The sequence below is a fragment of the Mus caroli genome, unplaced genomic scaffold, assembly GCF_978045245.1.
Source record: "Mus caroli unplaced genomic scaffold, Mus_caroli_1 scaffold_15, whole genome shotgun sequence".
NCBI lineage: Eukaryota > Metazoa > Chordata > Mammalia > Rodentia > Muridae > Mus > Mus caroli.
This window is the reverse complement of record NW_028227270.1, coordinates 50,571,806-50,579,662: the sequence shown is the minus strand read 5'-3', so window position 1 is coordinate 50,579,662 and position 7,857 is coordinate 50,571,806.

Below are 7,857 nucleotides of genomic sequence, written 5' to 3'. Positions count from 1 at the left end.
ACCAAGACCTCTATTATAAGGGACAGCATTTAATTTGGAGCTGGCTTATAGGTTCAGAGGTTCTGTCCATTATCATCACGGCGGGAAGTATGGCAGCATGCAGGCAGACTTGGTGCTGGAAAAGGAGCTGAGAGTTCTGCATCTGTATTCGAAGGCAACCAGGAGAGACTGACAACCTCAGGCAGCTAGGAGGAAGCTCTATTCCACAATGGGTGGAGCCTGAGCATAGGAGGAGACTTCCAAAGCCTACCCATATGGTAACACACTTCCTCCAAGAAGGCCACACCTCTTAATGTACCACTCCCTATGGGCCAAGCATATCCAAACCACTACAGTTTTCAAAACCCTAGAACATTTCAGTCTGATTGTATAGATTTACAGCTAGTTTACAATTCCATAATGGCTGCTATTGGAGTTATGGATATATGCATATGGAGTTATTCATTGAACGGTGTTTGGTTCTCCTAACCCACACAGTGGCTCACAGCTCTCTGTGTTCAAAAGCTGGTATTTAAACACCACTCTTTCTATATTTAGGTGCTTTGTTTTTTTTTTTCTCTTTGATCACGTTAATGGTTCCATCCATGTGTACAATATACTGTGACTATACTTACCCTTCTATTACCGGCTGGTATCTGTTTTCTTTCCCCTCTGAGCTTTGTCTTCTTCTTGCCTATTCTGCCATTGTCTACCACAGAAGCATTGGTGGTCATTAGCCTCTCAGGAAGGGATGGGGTCTGTGGCCATGTTTCCTGATAGAAAGTTGAAGTACAGAATATGAAGCAGCTATCCATACTTGCAGTGTGTTTGATGGTAAAACAGAGGGCTGGGGATATGAAGTTCTTCAGACGCTTAGAAGCCGTGGCTATTTAACCTGAAGATAGAACTATGAAGGATGACACAGCGCACATGCTTCTCGGAGCCAATGAAGCTACGACTGAGGCAAGGGGGCTTTTCCCAGTTAGCACAAGACTACAGCTGTATCAGCTGATCACAGGAGTGTTTAAGCTTAGAATAAGGGGAATCCAGAGCAGCTGCAGTCTTTCTCTGGAAAGCATGGACGAACATCTCCAACTGACAGAATAATTCTACCAATGAACCCATCCTTGGGATCCTCCCATCCTGGGTCTTTCAGATGTAATTGCTGTTCCCTGTCTGGGAAGGAGAAATGTCTAAATTAGGAAAACTTATGTAAGGAGACCTCCTAGTGACTGACACAAACTCTTCATTCAGCTGAAGACACTGACATGCAGTTCATGCCTTGTTCAGGAAGCCGGGCGATGACACTTCCTGGCAGCCCCAGATGCTTCAGAATTGAGATCCAGTCTGCAGGCAGAGAGCTGTCTCCCCTGTCTGCCAGCCCACACAGGCAAACACGCCACTGATCATTCCTGGACTTTCTCTTGGCTTCCAGCACCTTTCTCGGGGCCTGTCCAACTCTCATTCAGTAGGTTCTTCTCTGTCCAAGATACTTTCTTAAACCTTCCTATGATCCTGTAAAACACAGACACGGCATTTACAGGGAACAGGATGCCAACTGCCTGCTGTAAAAGGAAACATAACAGTCACTCTAGACCTTTGAAGGGCTGAAAGACAGGCTCCTGCTCAAGGCTGAAAGTATCAATGGGGGTGTAAGCTGGTATTAGCACAAAGCCCTAAATCTACTGCACCGAGAAAAGGCGCCAAGTAAGCTTTTGCACGCACACACACACACACACACACACACACACACACATGCACGCATGAGAAATCAGTACTTTCCAAGATGCAAATGAAAAACCCTCTTTCAACATGTCCTCAGGTGTGGAAAGAATTAGTCTCACACATCACTATCGATTGTATCTGAGTGTCCTGCAGCAAATAGAGAAAGCAAACTTGCCCATTTCCCTCTGCAGCTGTATAAATTGGAGAAGATGTGGTTCAAAAATCATGTCACGTTGGTGAGACTTTATGGGTGTAACCTCTGAAATTACCAAGAGACACACTCTCACAGCAGACTCCCTGTTTCTCTGGCTCTTACAATCTTTCCACACCCTCCTCCACAGTAATCTCTGAGACTTCAGAGTAAGCATTGTGTTGTAGATTGCTGCTGTTACCACTGGGGAGTACCCTAGAAGACAGCAATGCCTCTGGGTCTGTAAAAGGCAAAGAAAACCAAACCAAACCAAACCAAACCAAACAAACAAAAAAACTGCTGTTGTATTTTATAAAAAGGAAAGAAAGCCAGGATATGTTTGGTAGAGTTGCAGTATGGTGAGGTGGAAGGGGGCACTTCTGTGGGCCCATACTGAGGCATCCTTTCTCCCTGGGGTACCAGCTATAGAGTAGAATTTATTTAAGGCATGGGGAGGGGAGTTGAGGAGGGAATAGAGACAGAGAAAGGTGGAGGGGGGAGGGGCATGGGGGAAAAAGGGACTGAGAGGGTAAGCGAGTAAAGAGTGTAGGAGAGTAAGAGAATCAGGTCGTTTTTATAGTGAGTCAGTCATACTTAGCTAGGTAACTGTGGGGCGGAGCCTAGAAGGCGTGCTAACACCAGCCACTCCTGCTACAGGGAACAGTGTCTGCATTATTGCATGTGAGTGACCACTTATATAAAGGAAGCCTATCTACTGTGATTTCTTAGCATATTACCTCGGATTGGATACAGAGCATTCATACCACCAGGGTCTCTATGCGAAAGCACATTAAAGGAGACATGGAGAGGGCAGTCTCATCTGCAGGTGGGCTCGCTGTATGCACAAGACCTCAGAATGCAATGCTCTGACCCCAAGAGCATGGGGTCTCATGCTTCTTAGTTAGAAGCACAGTATGCCAGGTAGATTGGCTGCCAGGTCATGCCTGCATTTTCTCCTACAGTAGATGTATAGATATGTGTGTAATAACAATTATGTATATGTGTATATGTGTATATGTGTATGTGTGTATGTGTGTATGTGTGTATGTGTGTATGTGTGTATGTGTGTATGTGTGTATGTGTGTGTGTGTATATGTGTGTATGTGTGTATGTGTGTATGTGTATATGTGTATATGTGTATATGTGTATATGTGTATATGTGTATATATGTATATATGCATATATGTAATAACAATTAATGAAAAAAGAGGTCATGGTTGAAAAAGAGTAAAGTTTCATAGATAGTCAAACTTGATCCCATGCAGTTTGTACTGTTGCTGAATTGTGAGCTAAAAACTTTTTGCTTGACTTTGTAGCTGGTGAACAGGTGGGAGGAAAACAAGGACTTTCAAAACTGATTTAGTCAGTATCTACCCAGATGAAGTTTTTCATGTCCGGTGGGTTCCTGTTTGTTTTGTTTTATTTTGTTTTGTTTGATTTTGGTTGACTGGATCATGTGTTTTTCCAAACACACTATCCCATGCTCTGTGATTGTTGTTTGTGACTAATTTTAGATTGTAAGCCTTTCAACTTTACTGTTAATCTGATTCTTCTTTTATGGTGGATTTTGCTCAGCACATTTTGGTTGTTTGTCATCTCTTGGACAAGTTTGTTGAAAACAGAGAAAATAAACCAGCAACTTAAGTAATCCTATCAATTCTCAGTATTTAATACTGAAGGAAACTCAACAGATACCACTTATATATAAGAATGACACTGTATTTCTTATAGGCTTAAGGTTGTGCCTGATCCTCAATTAGCAAATGCTCCTCCATTAGCATGTGCTCCTCCACTAGCCTGTGCTCCTCCATTAGCAAGTGCTCCTCCATTAGCCTGTGCTCCTCCATTAGCAAGTGCTCCTCCATTAGCCTGTGCTCCTCCATTAGCCTGTACTCCTCCATTAGCAAGTGCTCCTCCACTAGCAAGTGCTCCTCCACTAGCAAGTGCTCCTCCACTAGCATGATTCAGGGTTTTCTATGGAGACCCCTAGTCAGACACCAAACCATTTACATGGCTCCCCCTGCTTACTTCTCTCATTTATCCATGTCTATCAGTTTCCTTCCTTCTTTCTTTCCTTTCTGCCTGCCTGCCTTCCTTCCTTCCTTCCTTCCTTCCTTCCTTCCTTCCTTCCTTCCTTCCTTCCTTCCTTCCTTCCTATGTATCTATCATCTGACTGTCTATCTGTTTCTCTTTTATATATATATCTGTCTATCTATCAATCAACTATCTACCTATCATCTATCTATCTATCTATCTATCTATCTATCTATCTATCTATCATATCTGTCTATCTTATCTATGTATCATATCATACTATAGATCATATCATATCATATCATATCATCTGTCTGTCTATAATGTCTGTCTGTCTATCTATCTATCTATCTATCTATCTATCTATCTATCTATCTATCTTATCATCTTTCTTACTGCCTGTCTCTATTGACAAAGCAATAAAAGGAAATCATTACAAAAGTAAGGGAGGAGCTAGAAGCCAAATAAAACATTTGCAGATGGCACCAGCAGGCAATTCCTTCTATGAGACCAATTTTTTTGGGTTCAGACTCTGTCTTAGGGAACCTGACCTAAGTTTAAACTCAAGTAAACTAACAGGCCAGTACCTAGCACCAGTTTCCAGGTTACCCCGACCTTTAACAAGACCTGTGTCTCCAGGTTATTCCCCCAACAAACCCAGTATCTAGCACCAATTTCCAGGTTATTCCCCAACAAATCCATGCCTCCAGGTAACAAGCCTGACCCTGCCTAACAACCACCAATTAGGATGAAAGCAGAAGTTAAGTTTGTGGTTTGGTTCCCAGCACCTGCCAATTATGCTAAAGGCCACAGTAGCACCCCAGTTAGATGCTTGCCAGGCTATAAATATTCACTCCCTCTCTTGCTATATTCTATAAAACTTTGTCCTGATGAGTGTTCAGGGCTTTTCCCCATCGGAACCATCCCGTGGGTCCGCGGTGAGTTAAGCCTGAGCTTGAGCCTGTAAATACAAACCCTGGTGTGATTGCATCACGGAACCGCTCCTGATTGGAGTGATTGCGTAGCGGATCAGCTCCTGATTGGTCGTTAGAGGTTCATGAACACTTCCTTGGCAGTACTTTGGTCTGTGGGTGGCAGGGGTACAACTAATTCCCCTCGTGTGTCTCTGGGTAATCTGAGATTACCATGCACTCACTGTGTGACAGAGGGAGTAAAGACAAAGTTCTGTGTCTCAGGGGCATACTCACACCTGTCCAAAGGACCTAAAGCTAAGAGTAAGCTTGCACCGTTAGGGAAAGCAATTCAAAGCTGAGGGGGAAAAAGTCCAACTGGAGGCCAAGCAAGGTGCCCAGAGCCATTGGCAGGAAAGACATTTCCCCATCAGCTTCAAATCAGGGGAACCACACGGTGCTTAAAAAGATTTTCATGATCCTGTGACTTTGTTCAAATGGCTCAGAAGTAGATGGTTTTGATAAATTTAAATGAAAAAGAAAATTGTGAGCAGGTCAAAGTGAACTAGTCAAACGGAGTAAGTCTTGCACAGCCCCAGAGGTTCGGCTGATTGAATTGGGCCAGCACTGATATGGTCAGCTATTTTACCTCCACTTTAACAATTCTTTAGTAAAACGAGTTAGAGTCCTTACAATCTATTTAAAACAAAGGAAAATACAAAGTGTAATTTTTAAAGGTTAGAAAAGTTATCTTTTGCGCTGAAATCTGGAATAGTATTTTAAGAACATAATGTAAATCCCGCCACAGGTGATACAATGAATAGTTATAAGGATTGTTACAAATGAAAATGTTGAATGTGTTATCCAATGAGCATATGAAATATCCAAAATATTTATTAATTATCATGTTATAAAATTTTGTTAAATTTTAATAATAAAACTGTGTTGATTGAGCCTTCATTTAAGAGACCACTTTAATTAATTCTTTGAGAATTCCATATAATGTAATTTGAGTCTATTTACCTTCATTCCCAACTCCACACAGATCTAGTCAAGTCCCTATATCCCAACATTGTGTTCCCCTCTTCTTTGAATAACACATAGATTTGATTTGTGATGTGTTTATACAAGCTTCAGGGTACAGCTACCCACTGGATCCTGGTCATCTATCAGAAGGTGAATCCTTAACTCTCTCTTTCTCTCTCTCTCTCTCTCTCTCTCTCTCTCTCTCTCTCTCTCTCTTCCTCCTTCCCTCCCTCCCTCTCCCCCTCCTTTACTTCCCCCTCTCTACCAGAAACCATTAGGTTTTCCACAGGTCTTCAGTGTGGGGACTTTGGGGTCCTCCTGACTTCTGGCTAGAATGTGACTGACTCAGAACTTTTTATCTCCCAGTGTATCCTAGTACTTATGACACGGACTCTTCTAATTATAGGTATCCCAAATTAATCAAACTCCAAGAGTCCACACCTAGATGGTTCACATCTGCTTTTAAGCATGGAAAACATGTGACTTGCTGGTAAATGTGACCAGGAGATTGTGTGTAGGTGCTGGACAGTATTCACAAAGACGTGCGTGAAGAAAAAAAGCAGGGATGTCTTTCATCGCTATGGAAAGTGCATGTTTATAAACCATAGGTGGACCTCAGACAGGAATGGGGACTAGAAATGAAAACTCCAAAGCCATAAGAAGAGCTGAGCAAAAAAATGAGGAAGGCAGCGTAGTGGGAGCAGAACCAGAAGCGCCAGTTTACAATTGTAGGAGAGAGGCATCTCTAGAGGAAGGAAATAAACCAAGCGTGGTTAAAGCCAACACTGTACCAATGACCAGGGCAGTGGGCAGGTCAGATAGAGGCTTGGACGCATTTCTTCTGAAGGTCTGTGGGAAGGATTGAGTGGTGAGACTGTCTTCACACCCACAGCCAGCATGGTTCTCTCTGATCCTCTAAGGATGGACTGTGAAGGCGAGAAGCAGGTTGGAATACTGACATGAGAAAATTGAAGGAGCTGGTCCAGTCTAGGTCTAGATGATGGGATCTCTACTTCAGGTCAGGACCCATCCTTGGTCTCTCCTAACTCATCAGAACACATAAATCAAAGGGACTGGGCACTGGGTATCAGACAGTGTAAGGTGTGGATTCTGGAAAGAATCTGAATACAGATGATGGACAGGGAACAGCCTAGTATCAGGGCTACAGATCCACTGGGAAGTGGGATCAATGCTGCTGAGCTGAGAGGGTTTGGCATCTGGGCTGGCTGACTTGGGAGAAGTTATATGTGGGAAGGACCCTAGAATCACCATGGGACATACTGTGCAGAGGAGCACAGTAGTGTCACTTACCAGCAAGGACTAAAGAAGACTTGAAACGGAGATGGATGGACTTCTTAGGAAGAAAGCAGCCAGGCAGGGCCCACCACAAGCTTGTGTTTCCCAACACAAAATACAATAACTTAATAACCTCGAACCTCGTATCATTCTAGGTATTTGACATACAAGACTATTTTGCTAGACATGTAAGTAAGAAGGGATGTGAGGAATTTACTGTTGGGCACACAGCACTGTTTATATACTGAACACAGCAGCATCATACTCACACACACATACACACACACACATAGAGACACACACAGGCACACACATACACATATATACACACATACACACATACAAACACATATACACATACACACATATGCATAGATATACACACATGTACACATATATTCATGCACACATATACACACATACACAAAGATATACACATACATACACACACACACATACACACATACATATACACACATACACACACACACACCCGCCCCCCACATCTTGATGGATTGTTTCCTTTATTAGTTTGCCAATGACTGGCTTTGTTTTGTTTTGTTTTTTATTCTGACTCACTTTGGCTTGCAATCTGCTGTATCACTCATGAGTTTGGCTACAGCTGCTAGCCTGCAGCTGCTTGCTCTCTCATTGCTTTAGCTTGGGACAGTATTTCTATCTTTTAACTTCCCTTCT